This window comes from Rhipicephalus microplus, chromosome 6 (genome assembly GCF_043290135.1).
Source record: "Rhipicephalus microplus isolate Deutch F79 chromosome 6, USDA_Rmic, whole genome shotgun sequence".
NCBI classification, from domain to species: Eukaryota; Metazoa; Arthropoda; class Arachnida; order Ixodida; family Ixodidae; genus Rhipicephalus; species Rhipicephalus microplus.
In genome coordinates, this window is record NC_134705.1 from 62782203 (window position 1) to 62798516 (window position 16314).

A 16314-nucleotide genomic window follows, 5' to 3' on the forward strand; every position below is an offset into this window, starting at 1 on the left:
CATTTTGTTTTTAAATACTTGATGTACGGTACGAAGGTTAACTTGTTGTCCAAGATTAAGCCTAAGAATTTATACTCGGCTTTGACGGACAGACGTTGCCCGTTCAGTCGAATGTCAGGTTCCGAGTGCATGCCTCTCTTTCGAGAGAACAAGACACACGTGCTTTTTTGTGGGTTAAGTCGAAATCCGTTTTACTCTGCCCATGTGGAGACCTTATTTAAACCCAGCTGAACCTGCCGCTCACACATGGCCAAGTTGCATGACTTGAAGCCAAGCTGAACGTCGTCGACATATGTGCAATAGAACATATCGCGGGGAATGAACAAGTGCAAAGAATTCATTTTGATAATAAAAAGTGTGCAACTAAGCACGCCACCTTGTGGCACGCCTGTTTCCTGGACAAATGTTTGAGAGAGCACACTGCCCAGACGGACACGGAATGTCCGGTTTGACAGGTAACTTTCGATTATATGAAACATTCTTCCGCGCACACCAAGGTGGGACAGGTCTCTTAGAATTCCGAAACGCCATGTTGTATCATAAGCCTTTTCGATATCGAGGAACACAGAGAGAAAATATTGTTTATGGACAAAGGCGTCTCTGATCTGTGCCTCGATACGAACAAGGTGGTCTGTGGTGGATCTACTTTCTCGAAACCCACACTGAAATGGGTCGAGCAAATTGTTTGTTTCAAGGATATGTACAAGTCGGCAGTTTATCATTTTTTCGAATACTTTGCACAAGCAGCTTGTAAGTGCAATAGGCCTATAACTTGAAGCTAAAGAAAAGTCCTTGCCCTCTTTCAAAATGGGAATAATAATAGCCTCTTTCCAGGAGGTAGGGTAGTGCCAGAAAACCACATAGCATTGTACAAACAAAGTAGGGTTTTTCATGTTTCGGCTGGTAGGTTTTTTAGCATTTCATATACCACACGGTCAGAACCTGGGGCAGAAGTGCTGCAGGAGTTTAGAGATGTTCGGAGCTCCGCTAGACTGAAAGCTTGGTTATATGCCTCGTATCTAGTGGATTTGTGTTCGAGTTTCTGCTTTTCTATTCTTGTTCTGTATTTTTGGAAAGTGTCAGTATAGTGGGACGAGCTGGATACCCGTTCAAAGTGTGCCCCGAGGAAGTTTGCCTGATCCTCCAAGGTATCACCTTGAGTGTTTACAAATGGAAGTGTGTGTACTTGTTTCCCTGCTATCCTACCGACCATGTTCCAGACTTTTGCCTCCTGTGTGTATGAATTGATCCCTGACAAAAACTTCTGCCAGCTTTCTCTTCTGGCCTGCCGACGCGTTCTCCTTCCTTGAGACTTTATTTTCCTGGACGTGTCAAGATTTTCCGCTGTTGGCGAGTTGCGCAGCAATCTCCATGCCCTGTTCTGTTCCTTTCGCGCATTACGACACTCCGTGTTCCACCATGGGACGTGTCGTTTGCCGGGCATTCCAGATGTTTGCGGTATGCACTTGGCTGCTGCGTCAGTTAGAAAAGCTGTGAAATACTGCACAGCTTCATCTATGTTTAACCTACATATGTCTGTCCAACTCAAATGTGTAGTGTTATGGAACTGTTCCCAGTCTGCTTTGTTTATCAGCCATTTGGGAACGTGTAGAGGACCTTCATATGTTGTTTGTGAACTCAACACTACTGGAAAATGGTCACTACCATATAGATTATTTATGATTTTCCATTTGAGTAGGGGTAGGAGTGAAGGTGATACGATGCTAAGGTCGATAGACGAGTAAGTTTTGTTGGCAACGCTATAGTATGTTGGCTCTTTCCTATTCAACAAACAGGCACCGGAAGAGAATAGAAATTGTTCAATGAGACGACCTCGTGCATCAGAGCGAGAATCGCCCCACAGTCCACTATGTGCATTTAGGTCCCCAAGAAGCAAATAGGGTTCAGGCAGTTCATCTATTAAAGACTGAAATTCACGTCTTTCAAGACGGTGATGGGGAGGTACATACAAAGAGCAGATGGTGACGAGTTTGTTTAATAGTACCGCTCGAACAGCCACCGCCTCATGGGATGTCTGGAGTGGTAAATGTGTACACGCTACTCCTTGGTTAATAATAATGGCTACGCCACCGGATGACGCCACAGCATCATCTCGGTCCTTTCGGTATATGACGTAAGCACGTAAGAAATTTGTATTGGAGGATTTTAGTTGTGTTTCCTGTACACACAGCACTTGAGGTGAGTATTTGTATAAAAGCTCTTGGACGTCGTCAAGGTTTTTAAGCAGGCCTCTGACGTTCCAATGTATAATTTGTGTTTCCATATTGGAAGTAAAGTAGTGCTGTGCGTACGTTAAGGGAGTGACTTGTTTAAGCTGAAAGGTCGAGCTCAAGTAGCAGGGCTATTATCAGGCCCTGTTATGAGCTTTTTAGTTTTCTTGGCGCGCTCCAGAGAGCCGCGCCGCTCTTTTGGCACCAGGGGTGCCGCCGTATCCATTGCCTCCGCGGAGGCACTGGATGCCCGCTCATGCGAGCTGGTTTTTTGAAGCTTGGGCCTCGCCTGGCGAGGTGAGGCCTTGAGACCCGAGGACCCTGGAGTGTCTGGTCTCTGTTCAATAGTAGGCGGAGTAGACTCAACTACTGCCGCCTTGGGGGCAGGCGCCACAGCCAATGGCTCGCTCTGCGCAGGCCGAAGGAGTGGCGAGGGCTGGTGCGACACTGCCCCCTGGCGCGCCGCATTAGCATATGTGGGGCCATAAAATGGCGAGACTCTTTTTCTTGCTTCTTTAAATGTAATGTTTTCTTTTATCTTTAAAGTGATGATCTCTTTTTCTTTTTTTCAGAAAGAACAAGAGCGTGAGTACGCGGCATGATTACCGCCACAGTTCACACAGTGTGCAGGTGCTTCGCAGTTGTCAGACGCATGGCCCACGACTCCACACAGAGCACAAGTTTTCTGGCCACGACAGCTTTGCGAACCGTGGCCATATCTCTGACACTGGAAGCAACGGCGGGGGTTGGGAATATATGGCCTCACAGATGTCTTTGTATACCCAGTCTGAATTGTTTCAGGCAAATCGCTCGAAGCAAAGGTCAGTACTAAGTGCTTTGTTGGTATTTCCTTTCGATCTCTTCTTATCTTAATACGCTGTACGTTTGTCACGTTCTCGCTCTTCCATCCTTCAAGAAGTTCAGCGTCGGTAAGGTCAAGCAAATCTGCGTCCGATACGACCCCGCGAGATGAGTTCATAGACCTGTGTGGCGTAATACTGATAGGTGTGTCTCCAAACCTTGTGAGGGTGTTCAGTTTATCGAATTGGTCTTTGTCACGTATTTCAAGGAGTAGATCTCCACTGGCCATTTTGGTAACCTTGTACCCGGCACCGAGAGTTTCGGTTAAGGACCTAGCCACTACGAAGGGGGATACTGTTCTGGCTTGCTTGTTAGTTTTTTCGCAGTGTATAACGTGGAAATGAGGAAAGGTTTGTTTTGGCCGGATGAAAAAATTGATATCTTCGGTGCGTACCCGCTTTGAGGAGGCACGATCACTAAGTAAAGGAAATGCTTGTTGCATGCTAATTGTATGTTGTTCAGTAGCGTTGCCGGCCACCCACCATGGAGCCCAACGAGGGGACGCTGCAAGTTTACGGATGCTGAAACCTGCAGACGCCAGCCGTACAACGTTACTATAACCCAATGCGCCTAGACCAAGGTAGGCTATTTGCACAGGGTTAACCCTTGCCGCCAGGAAAAATGGAAGTAAACAGAAGAGAGTAGAAGACAGGACAGATAGATAGTGAGAGATAAAGACGAAGACGCAGGGAGAGAGGGACAGGAAAAGGTGACTGCCGATTTCCCCTGGGTGGGTCAGCCCAGGGGTGCCGTCTACGTGAAGCCGGGGCCAAAGGGGTGTGTTGCCTCTGCCGGGGGGCCTTAAAGGTCCAATCACTCAGCGTCAGCTCAACCCCCAGGATCCCCTTTTCCCCGGACACGGCAAAGCCACGCACGGCTAGGCGTGGGAGGGAGTAGAAACTCCCCCGTTAGCTCGGGTCCGTGGTGTCGCTACACACCAAACGCCTGCTTTAACAGGCGCCCCTGCGGGGAGGAAGAAAAGACGAGCAGCCACTCGAACAGAAGGAGACAATAATGCTTCCGCAGAAGGACCCAGCTATGAATCTTGTGCATTTTAGGCCTGCTTGCGAAGATTGTGACCCTTTTACAAGCTCAGAAATTTTCATTTACGTTTTCTGAAAATAACAATTTGCTCCAATTGTTGCGATGCAAACTTTCATAACGTATTTCTTAGCGTATACTTTGAACTGAAATTTCGCACAACAATTTACAACATATATATCTGTGCAGTGAGCTAGAATAAAAGAAATCTAGCGAATATTTTTCAGTTCACAGCTGAATTCTCCAACAGGTTGTCTATATTGGCTCTTTTACCGTTTTTTAGCATTACTTCCTTTATATTCACTGCATAATATTTATTCTAGTTCACTGCATAGCTCCAGCCATTAGTTACACAAATGTCAGCTTTACTGAATAAAGCCACCCATTAGTCACTTATCACAGCTAGCGTGGCTAGCACTTTTAATGCAATTTTTGACAAAGATTACCTCCCAATAAATAAGTATTCAATATTTTGCGCTGTAAATAGCTGGGTAAACTAAATAAGACATACTGGTTATGAGGAAACAGTTATTTCAACCTTGCCTGCCTTAAAAAAAAGTTTGTTTTTGAGTGGCCTACCACCTTAAATCTTTACAGATGGCTAGTATGCAGCTCACACAACATAACCACTTAGCAAAGACGATTGCCTGTAATCTTTCTTTGCTTATAGCCGTTGCATAGATTTCTGCAAACATAAACGCTACATACTGTGCAGCCGCATGAGACATTACTGCCGCCAACTGGGGTTGGAGGAGAGAATCATCAAGCTTAATCAAGTGTTCAAAAAAAATCACCGAAAAAAGCACCTTTATTAGAGGTTTGGGTGTAGTGCTCATGTATGAAACTGGTAAGAAAGTAGATGATGAGGAAAGACATTTTCGTACATCGCAATAAAATACCAACTATATCTTATATTGACACCCTAGCTATACATTCAGTGGCCCACTGATAGGAGAAACTTGTCACTGCACTCACGTGTGTCTGGCACACATGCTTATTGACCACCAAGTCTGCCAGTATTTCAGCCTGTGCTTGGCCATCCAAGTAAATCAATATTACTACTGATGCCACCTGCTCTAAATCTGCATGTGAGTGTTGGTGTGAGCGGCATGACACAATCGCAGTGGTTCACTTGCAGTGGTTCGAGTACCTGGTGGATGATCTCATTGCCCAACTCGACGAAAACTCCAAATTGAGGTCGGCCTGGTTGTCTTGGCTATAATCATTGCTTTTTTCGCTATAATCAGTGTCGAGTACTTTCCCCGTTTTTTCATTAGTCTCGATAGCACAGATAAAATAGGTGCCATCAGAGTCATTTCAGCAGATGAGCCCTCATGCCAAGCAACAAACAAGAGAGTGAGACATGAAGTGTGAAATGCAGATTTGGCTCGTACCTCTGTCGCACATGGCAACTTATATGTACTTGAAGTGAGTATACTTCGCCACGAGTGTTATTTGCGCACTGTTACATGAGAAAGTTAAGTCTCACTCGCTGCAAAGTACACTTGCAAGCAAGTGTGTCCTCCAACCTTAGTTTGTTTTGAAGGCTGTGACAAAGTGTGTAGCCTCGGTACCATTGGCTTGTACAGAAATACGCTGTTGCCTGAAGCAGTGTTCATACTATTTTAAAGCATTGTTATCGTCATAAGGAATACTTTTATCTAATAAAACAAGGCATGATACAACAAAAACCCTTCCTACTCTCACCCTCAGGCAGATTAGACAAGTCTGCTAGGGGGATGCGGCAGCACAAATGGCAGAGTCTGTCGCGTGTTTACTTCCAGGCATGCTTTCACATGTGTCGGTGAGTTGTTCTGCAGTCATTTACGATGGTGTGCGCCACTGGTGCTACTTCCAGGAAGACAACACGGTCCTAAGATGAGTCCTAAGATGAGACAAGGGTGTAAAAATAACAAATATATGTTACATTACAAATCGGTCAATTGTATCTGCCATCATTTCCAAAGTACACTTCGCTTTCTCAAGTAGCAGTAAACTGCCGAAATTTCACTTTGTGAGCGTAAGTACTCTCGCTCGAAGTGCACTCAAGCTGTCATGCGTGACAAGAGTATGAGCTTGTCACGATTTTACTTCGGAAGCGCATGCGAAGGGTTGGATTGAAAAAGAGGCAAGAGTCAGCGGTAACACGGCGAACACATTTCAATGCTACACAAAATGGCAAAAATTTGAACAAACCCTTAAAGCCCAATGTCTTTGCTCCGCATTTCAGAGTTTGCATTGTCAGTTTTCTATGGCCAGGCCTCATTTGCGTATCTCACTGTGTCGTAGTTTCACACCTCTTACTTGCGGTACAAGACCCGATCAGCTGAAGTAGCTCTCGTGGCCCTCGTTCTATCAGCGTCATTGATACTAACGAAAAGCCGTGGCAACTACAACATTGTGACGATGTTGTTTTCAAAAAAAGCAACAATTACTTGCCAAGTGGAAGACAGTTTACCTAAATCCAAAGTTGTTCGGGAGTTTTCGACAATTTGAAAACAAGGTCAGCCCGCAAGTACCCAAACTTGCGTAGGTGGACGTTGACTATGATGATGATGTGCTCTGCACTTCACATCTACAGTGCAGGTTGTAACAGTGTCTATAGGAATCGCCAAGCACTGGCTGAAAATAAAGGCAGACTTGTGCAAAGCGTGCGTGTGTACAGATATAAATGGACAAGATTTTCCAAAAGCTGAGCTGGACAAGGTGCTTTTTCTTAATACATTTTTCCTGACTCAGTTATTTTGGCTTTTTGGCAGTGCCTGATAAGTTTCAAGAGTCAGCTACACTGTATCGTAAGCGTCGCTGAGTGCTTGTCATAGCATGAAAGATCACATTATATCAGACAGCCGCCGTCTAAAAATTGATGGAGCATCTGAATTTTTTGTTGTGAGTTTATATTATTACAGAAGCGAGTGGGGTCAAAAGTTTCCAGGCTGCTATCCCATGTATTCCTATGGGAGCGTTGCGAGAGTTTTGACCCCCCTGTGCTTCAATGAGATGGGTGACTGTCCCACGAGAATATTCGAATAAATGATAGGCAACTCTTACCTCTTATAAAATGTTGCAAGCAAGTTAGTGAATGAGTTTCTGTAACCGGTGAGCTGGTCAAGCGAAAAACGACCACTACACCACATGCTGCATAGACCGTCACCTTGTGTAATCCTTCCAGTGTGCAACACACGTTAGTACTACAACAAAATGATGTAATTGTATTCTAAAGACATGTTAACCACAGAGAAAAAGAACTTTGTCATGTTCCCTTGCTGACACTGTGTGCAGAAACTTTCAATGTGGCATGTAGTAAAACTCGTTTTGTATTTCTGGCGGCCAGCAGTGCCTTGCCATCTGCATCACTGATAAAAATTATGTTATAGATATCAACAAAAAAAGCACAGCGGTCATTCTCTGCCAATTATGACTTGTAACAGAAACAAGACTCAATGAATGTCTGGCAGGGTGAAAAACTTATTCTGAATGACCATGCAGAGAGCACTGTTATCAGAGGCGGACGCAGGGCTCCCGTTTGGGAGGGGGGCGGTAGTCGCAGCACCCCCTCCTTACTTAGCACCTGTACGGGACAAATACTTAGTAGGCACTCTTGATGACGGTTGCCATTGTGAATGAAATTCTGGGTGGCCTCGGTGTTGATGAGTTCATCTGCATGGTGTAATTCCTGAGTGGAATAAAACAAATGCGGGAGGATATTTTAGAAAAATCGTGGCTCTTTCAAATCAGACTAAGATGGCTGAGGTAGGAAATAAATATTTAAATATATACTGGCGTATATGGCGCAAATATATACTGGCGTATATATTTGCGCGACACCTTGGCTGCGTGGGAATTGGAGCCGGCACGCTTGCCGACATGAAGCTCAAAACACTTCTGCTCTTGCAGGTTTTTGCGGTCTTTTGGACGGAAACTGCGCATCAGCCGTTCGGCGGGCATACGGTACACGTGTGTTCTGCCATCCCATCTGCGGATACATCACGCAAAGCGTCATCAGCTCGAGCATCTTCATCGCTGGACGAGGAGTGCTGCGATCCTTGTTGGGCCGCTTGCGTGAGCGATTACGACGGCGACAGTCGCTGCATGTGTGGAACATCATGTGACCCAGAACTGGCGTATATATTTGCGCGACACCTTGGCTGCGTGGGAATTGGAGCCGGCACGCTTGCCGACATGAAGCTCAAAACACTTCTGCTCTTGCAGGTTAGTGCTGTTCGTATGCTTGAAATTCCTAAAGCACTTTTAGCGTTGCCGGCTCCTCCCACAAAGGCATGTGTCGCGAGCACCACGGTGCGAGTGTGCACTGGAGTTAATGGGAAGCGTTTTCGCTTTATTGTGAACCGAGTGCTATATGTTGCTCTTCTTCTACTACTTTCTGGAGACATTGAGCTCAATCCTGGGCCTTTCGATAAAGGTGAAATGGATTATTTGAAGAAGTTGCAGGACACTATTATGAGTAAGTTAGAGAATATTGATACTAGGATAACTAACAGTGATACTAACATAGCTGAAATAAAGAGCAAGCTAGAGATGACCGAGGGCCATATAGAAAGCGTCATGAAATTGGTACATGAGCAAGCCACTGTAATAAAGAATCTAACTCATCAGATGCGAATTCTTCAAAAGAAAAATATCGACCTCGAAAACAGAAGCCGTAGAATGAACCTTGTGTTTTACGGGATAGACGATAATGACCAGCATGAAACTTGGGAACAGTCTGAGGCCCTCGTTAAGGGCATCTGCACTGCCCAACTCGGATACGAACTGACATCAGTTCAAAGGGCACATCGCGTAGGTCGTTTTAATGAACGGAAAAAAAGGCCAATTATTGTGAACTTTTCATCTGATAAGGAAAAAGAGGTCGTCCTTAAAAAAGCCAAGAATTTGAAAGGTACACAGTACAGCATTGAGCAGGACTATTCATTCGAAACGCGCACTGTACGAAAGAAGCTTTGGGAATATGGTAAAGCGAAAAGGGCGGATAAGAAAAACCTGGTTAAGCTAAAAGCCGATAAATTGATTATAAACGGCAGAGCATTTACTTGGGATGATGAAAAGGAAGAAGTCGTTGCCTTGTCTAAACGATGACAGGAAAATTGTACCATCTGCGTTCATCGTGATTTAATTATTGCAGTAGTGAATTGCCGAAGTGTAATAAACAAAATAGACGAATTCGCTGGCTTGCTTGATACCGTGAAGGCCGATGTCGTGTTCGGTACAGAATCTTGGCTCAACCCATCCATCTCTGATCATGAAGTGTTTCCTAACAATTATACTGCCTACCGTAAAGATAGGCCGAATCATGGGGGTGGTGTTTTCTTGTTAGTTCACTCGTCCCTTTCATCCGCTAATCTTGATATCGGTAATGACGCTGTCGAATCTGTCTGGAGTACTGTTACAGTCAGTAACAATTTTTCTTTTGTAGCTGGGACGTTTTATCGACCGCCCGCCGCGAACTCCAGTATTTTGCAATTATTAGGTGACATCGTTTCACAGGCGTCTGACCGTACGATATTATTAGCGGGTGATTTTAATTTACCCGATCTAAAATGGCGAAGTCACTCATGCGAGGTGCTGCATGCCAGCCGTAATAACCTAGAAATGAAGAACATTGTTGACACTTTTGGGTTGATACAGTACGTTTTAGAACCCACAAGACTTAAGCATACCCTTGATCTTCTCTTTTGTAACTCCCCTAATTTAGTAAGTAACGTTGATATCATTCCAGGCATTAGTGACCATCAGGTTGTAGTAGCAGGTGTTACAACAAAAATTCAAAAAATCACGAAGAGTATCAGAAGAAAGTTGTTCTTTTTTGACAAAGGCGACTATCCGTCAATTTCCGCAAGGCTTCTTGATTATTTGCCTGTATTTGAATGCTTGGTAGAGGAACACAGTGTAGAGTATTTGTGGAACACATTTAAAAATAAGATACTCGAACTCTCAGAGCAGTACATACCAAGTATGGATTCGGCTAAGCTTAAGAAACGTAAAAAACCGTGGGTGACTTACAGTATCCTTAAACTAATTAAGAAACGAAGACGGGTATTCAAAAAATACAAAAAAACGAAAGGTAAAGTTCATTATAAGAAGCTACAGGAGCTAACACGTGAATATAAAGAAGAATCAGTAAATGCAAAGCAGCATTTTTTTAAACGATTGAATGAAAATATGAGTACAAATCCTAAACCTTTCTGGCAATATCTAAAGGGATGTGGGTCTGATCCGGTTGGAATAAATGAACTTATTTTCGATGGACGCACTCTTTCCAATGATACGGATAAAGCCACGTGCCTAAATAATTACTTCCAATCCGTTTTTCTTCCTAAATCTGCATTGAGCTCACCCTTGCCAAGTAGCAGTGTTCCTCTCATGGAACCTCTTGTAATTAGTGTCAGCGGTATTGAGGCCTTGCTCAGGAATCTCGACGACAGTAAAGCTATCGGCCCTGACGGTGTCTCTCCAAGAGTTTTAAAACAGTGCGTTAACCCCATTTCGCTCTACCTTTACCTGATCTTTGAAAAATCATTAAGCACTGGCCAGTTGCCACAAGACTGGAAAGTGGCAAATGTAGTCCCGATCCACAAAGGAGGTCCTAAAAAAGACGTCACGAATTATAGACCTATTTCGCTTACCTCGATATCATGTAAAATCATTGAACATGTAATATATAAGGCTCTAATGAAGCATTTATTAGATTACGATTTGTTAACAAAGACTCAACACGGTTTTCGTAAGGGCTTTTCCTGTACGACCCAGCTTCTCGAGTTCTACAACGATCTAGTATCCGAAATTGATCTAGGTGGGCAAACAGACTGCATCTTTTTAGATTTCAGTAAAGCTTTTGACACTGTTTCGCATCCTCTGCTCCTCGAAAAATTACGAATATTTAATATAGATGAGAGAATTTTTAATTGGATAGAGAATTACCTGTCACAACGCCGCCAATGTGTTGTCCTGAATGGTACTAAGTCGGAATTTCTAGAGGTCACTTCGGGCGTCCCCCAGGGATCTGTATTGGGGCCTCTGCTATTCATAATTTTTATAAATGACATTAACAAAGATATAAGCTCAAGTATACGGCTCTTTGCTGATGATTGCGTAGTCTACAGAAAAATTCAGAAAGAACATGATGTCCTTGAATTGCAGGCTGATCTTGCACGTATTCATCAATGGTGCCTTAAGTGGCAAATGAAGTTAAACACAAATAAGTGCGTTCATGTGTGTTTTACAAAGAAGAAAAAAATATTTGATGCAAATTTTTGTCTAGGAGGAAATAAATTAGATAAAAAATACTCGTACAAATATTTGGGTGTATTGCTGTCGCATGATTGTTCCTGGAATGCACATGTGGATTATGTGGTTTCCAAAGCCGCGATAGCGTTGAATTATATTCAAAGGAATTTGAGATGTGCAGATCCTAACCTTAGAAGCACGGCCTACCTCACTTGTATTCGTCCAATCTTGGAGTATGCCTGTACTCTTTGGGACCCAACACAAACAGGTTTGATAAATAAATTAGAAAAAATACAAAACAGAGCAGCCAGGTTTGTTTTGGGTCGGTACGGACAAAAGCAGAGTTGTACCGAAATGAAAAAGGAGTTAAACTGGGAGTTACTGTCGTCCCGTCGCAAAAAATTGCGTTTGAAGCTTTTATACCAGATATTTCATAAAAAAACGGGACTAGACAGCGACACTTACTTAAAAAGACCAGATTACATATCTCAACGTACAGACCACATACACAAAATAAAGCCGTGCCGGGCCAGGACGAACCTGTATTCAAACTCGTTTTTTGTTAAAACTATTAACGAATGGAATTGTTTGACATCTAAGCAAGTGTGCAGTGTTAATGAAGATGTATTTTTTTCAACTTTGTAACCCCCCTGCTGTAACGCCTCTGGCAAAGCGGGGATATGTATGAATAAAGAATAAAGAATAAAGAAATGCATAGCCTACAGCAACAGTGTGGCGCTGAAAAGGCCAGTCAATAAAGCGTCCATTGCTAGAAGTTTCGCTCAATGATGCCAGCTTAATTACTGATCTAAGACATGAAAATTGCTGGTGCATCAGTAGTGGCTAAATCCAAAAGCTTTTTTAATCATTGCACTTCTGCACCCATTGTATCATTGCGCTTAATGTGATTACCTCCTTACCCGATTGTCCTACTTCCTCTCTTTCTGCTGAGGGTATGAAGGTTGATTGATTGATTTGTGGGGTTTAACGTCCCAAAACCACCATTTGATTATGAGAGACGCCGTAGTGGAGGGCTCCGGAAATTTTGACCACCTGGGGTTCTTTAACGTGCACCCAAATCTGAGTACACTGGCCTACAACATTTCCGCCTTCATCGGAAACGCAGCCGCCGCAGCCGGGAATCGAACCCGTGACCTGCGGGTCAGCAGCCGAGTACCTTAGCCACTAGACCACCGCGGCGGGGCAAGAGGGTATGAAGGTTGCCTCTGGCCTGTTATAGGTACCTTTTACTGAACTGTTTAAAAATTATGACACTTTGTTATTATACAGTTTCGGAACGAAACATTTCCAGGTTTTCATGCATGTAACATTTAATTTTATCCTTTTTTTGAAAAATATTTTTGGCAAGAAGCTCAGTTTTTCAATCAACATTGAATTGATCTGGCATCCCCAACGCTGCCTTCATAATTATCAGCATTAGGGCACTGTTTATTTGTTTATGCAGAAAAACCTAGGCCATGGTGTTACTATGCAACAGGAAAGTGGCAACACCTGATGGCCCTGCTGAAGGATTCCTTCTTTGTGAGGGAAGCTGCAAAGGCGATATGGGGTGTCCAGAACCTTTACAATGTGAGTTTAATGGGCACCCCATGTCACCGTTTTCTTCATCAGGAGGGAGGTCTTTCGAGTGTGGATAAGCTGGTACTCACCCTAAGGAAGTTGGGTGCCCCAAAGAGTAAGCCTTTTTTGTAGTTTTTATGTTGTAAAAAACTGTTAGCTGCGTGTGATTCACAATGACAGAAATTACCATATCAAAATGTGTTAGTATTGGAATAAAGTAGTAACTCGCAATATTTTGTATAGCTCAACTTGACCTTTATAAGCAGTAAATTCAGCAGCATACCAACAACTCACTTCACTCCTAACTTGTGACATGATGTGCGCTAATTTTCGTGAAAGAGTAGCTGCGTAGCAGTGAAATGTTAATGCAGCCAATGTCGGCGGTCTGTGTAGAGCCATTTGGGTTTTTGTGATAATCTTATGTAGTGTATGGTTATGTACCGATGTTATACAACAAACAAACTTCAGGGGAAGTTGACTGAATTTTAATGCAGTGTTACAGTACAAAGACTGAAATATTTTGCAATCTATTAGGCAGAAACAACTGAAAGATAGCTGGTCAGAGATCCAAAATCCTAAATACTACGACTATTCCATGCAGCTGACGATGGCTTGACATTTGATTGTCTGCTACCACACGGATGCCATCATTGCTAGTGCATTGATTTCGGCACCAGCTATTCAGTCGTTACTAGCAGGTATAAATGCTGGCTGTTTGGAAACATGCAGGCATCACTGAACTTACCATGACATTCAACATTGCAATTGATTGTGCAGCCATTCAGGGAAAAATCAAATGGGACACTGTACAACATTCAACACTATTGGTCATGCTTATGTATTATTTGGGTAGGATGAATAGTGATGCCACCCAAGAGGTACTGAATTGAACAAGTGTGTCCAAATTCTTTGCTATGAATAAATTGCTCACTTTCAATAGGCTCCGAGTCCAGCATGGAGATAGCGTCTTATAAAATCATTTTGTTTTCAAAATTTGTTAAGATGGTAGTTTTGAAAATTGTGTTCCTGCTATTTTTCACTGCTATGTCAACAATGCTGATTGGGTATAGTGGTGTTGAAATACGTTTGAATAAGTAATTTATTATTGCTATTGTCACCTTTTTTTATTGGATATATTATGAATGTTCGTAATGAATGCACATACTTTTTATTGTTTTGAGTGTCCGAAACTGATAAATATCACAATTTTATTCCAGTTGCCAAAGATCACATTAAAAATTGTTTTTTTTTGTAGTGGAAAGCATTCAATTTACTATATGCTCTTCACACTTTCTATTATGTTTTGAACAAGGACATAGGCTGCAATTTGTTCCAGGAAGAAACGGTGGGGGGCGCACTATGCCATTCCACTGGCCTTGAATATATGCTAATTATTTGTCTGTTTATGATGCTGTAATAATGCCTTTGTAGAAGATGCCCCTTTGTTATTCTGAACACGCTAAAAAAGATTCGTGGTGATAGTAACTGAATTTCATTCTTCTGAGAGTTCAATATTTTATGGCACGATGCAATCGATTCTAAAACTTGCCAATTGTTCGCTTTCTTTTTGGTTCCATGCAGCTTCATTAGCACCTGCATGCTAATGAAGCTGCATAAGTCGCAGTGTCAACAAGAAAGAGAAACAACTTCATTTATCTTATCTTAAGGGAAAGGGGTTGCAACCAGGTGAAGCAACTATAACAGCTTCGGGTGGCCTGCTGAAGTATGGAATTTTAGCTCAGCATTGCAGCCTTCCACAGCTCTTCCCCAAGCCTTCGTAAAGAATTAGGTAGTCATGGTACAAATTTGTGCAAGATGCCATAACTGAAGACAAACAGTAAATTTAATGGTGGTAAATGTGCGCATGCACAGTACGAAATATTACATTTATTGTTTTTACTGGCACATCTTAAATTTTCAGTTAGTATCCGCTAAACATTTCTTTGTGTTACAATACTTCATTAGATGTACATACCGTTCAAAATAGTTGGGAGCACCTGGTTATTTTCTATGCGATAGGGATGCATTTATCTTTTTTTCTCTGCGGCAGAAATAATTATACACTTTCATTTCTTGTACTCGCTCGCAAAACAGGGCAATGCATGCATTTCTTCCCAGCATCACTCTGTATTATTTCACCCGTATATGAACTGAGTTGCTTACATGTGCATGTTAAATAACATGCATTTATTATTTCTTGTATAGAGATGCCTATGAAGAGCACCTTTGGGCACACACAAGTCAGGTGCTGGATTTGAAGCGTCGCCCCAATTTGAACATACATCTTGCCGAGCTTGTGAAGGTGCTCAAGAAGTAATCAGACAAAAGCACAAATCCTGCATTCTCACTTATTCATAAAGTTCTCATTTTCTTTAGATTCCTGCTCCCCTTTGATCCAATTAACTCCTGAAATGATGGCGTAGGACCACCTTATTTCAGTGTTGTGAACATTGAGAAATGGCAATTGACATAGCTCAACGAACATACCAAATATTGAAACAATAAACATATAAAACATATTCGTAGCAGGACTGTCCATGATGTGCTGTAAGTGATTTGTATGTATTACTTTACAATACTGCATTATTTCGTTGCAATACTTGAACATGCAGGATGTGACATCCAGGTGATAATTCAGTATAGTCATAACACATTTGTTTCTTTGGAAACTACAGTTTGTCACATCATAAATGCCACTATTTATTTCCTCCTAATTTGTGCAATATTCAGACGATTTCTACTTGATCATCTTACACACAGCGTAAATGTCCGTTCAATTGCCACATCTTGACGCCTTCCACGCGATGCAAGCGTCCATATAATTTAAGCACGATGCTGTGTTCCCTAAGATGCATATATTTTTTTTTTAAATTTCGGCACAATGCGGATTTATGTGGCTTTCCCCATGATACATCTTTTCATAAAATGCAGAGTGCCGCATGACTTCTGCATCATATGACTTACATATTGCAATAATTCCATACCTGCGGTTTCCACTCATAAGGGCCCCGCCGCGGTGATCTACTGGCTAAGGTATCGGCTGCTGAACCGCAGGTCGTGGGATCGAATCCCTGCTGCGACGGCTGCAGTTCCGATGGAGGCGGAAATGTTGTAGGCCCGTGTGCTCAGATTTGAATGCATGTTAAAAAACCCCAGGTGGTCCAAATTTCCGGATCCTCTCCACTAGGGTGTCTCTCATGATCATATAGTAGTTTTGGGACATTAAACTACACTTGTCAATATCCGCACATATGGAACGCTTCAGTAGGGACCTCATAAGCTACTACGTGCATTAAAGTCCCCTAGGACAAGATACGGTTCCGGATGTTCATTGATTGGTGACTGGAATTAGTGT

The 16314-nt window shown here is 42.8% G+C and overlaps 1 long non-coding RNA gene across 1 annotated transcript; it reads left to right on the plus strand.

The window, feature by feature from the left end:
- Positions 1–4451: 4451 nt before the first annotated feature.
- Positions 4452–15478, plus strand: LOC142765284 (uncharacterized). Its single transcript, XR_012884139.1, has 3 exons — positions 4452–8345; positions 12844–13074; positions 15165–15478. It is a non-coding gene; the product is annotated as an uncharacterized LOC142765284 (long non-coding RNA).
- The last annotated feature ends 836 nt before the right edge of the window (positions 15479–16314 follow it).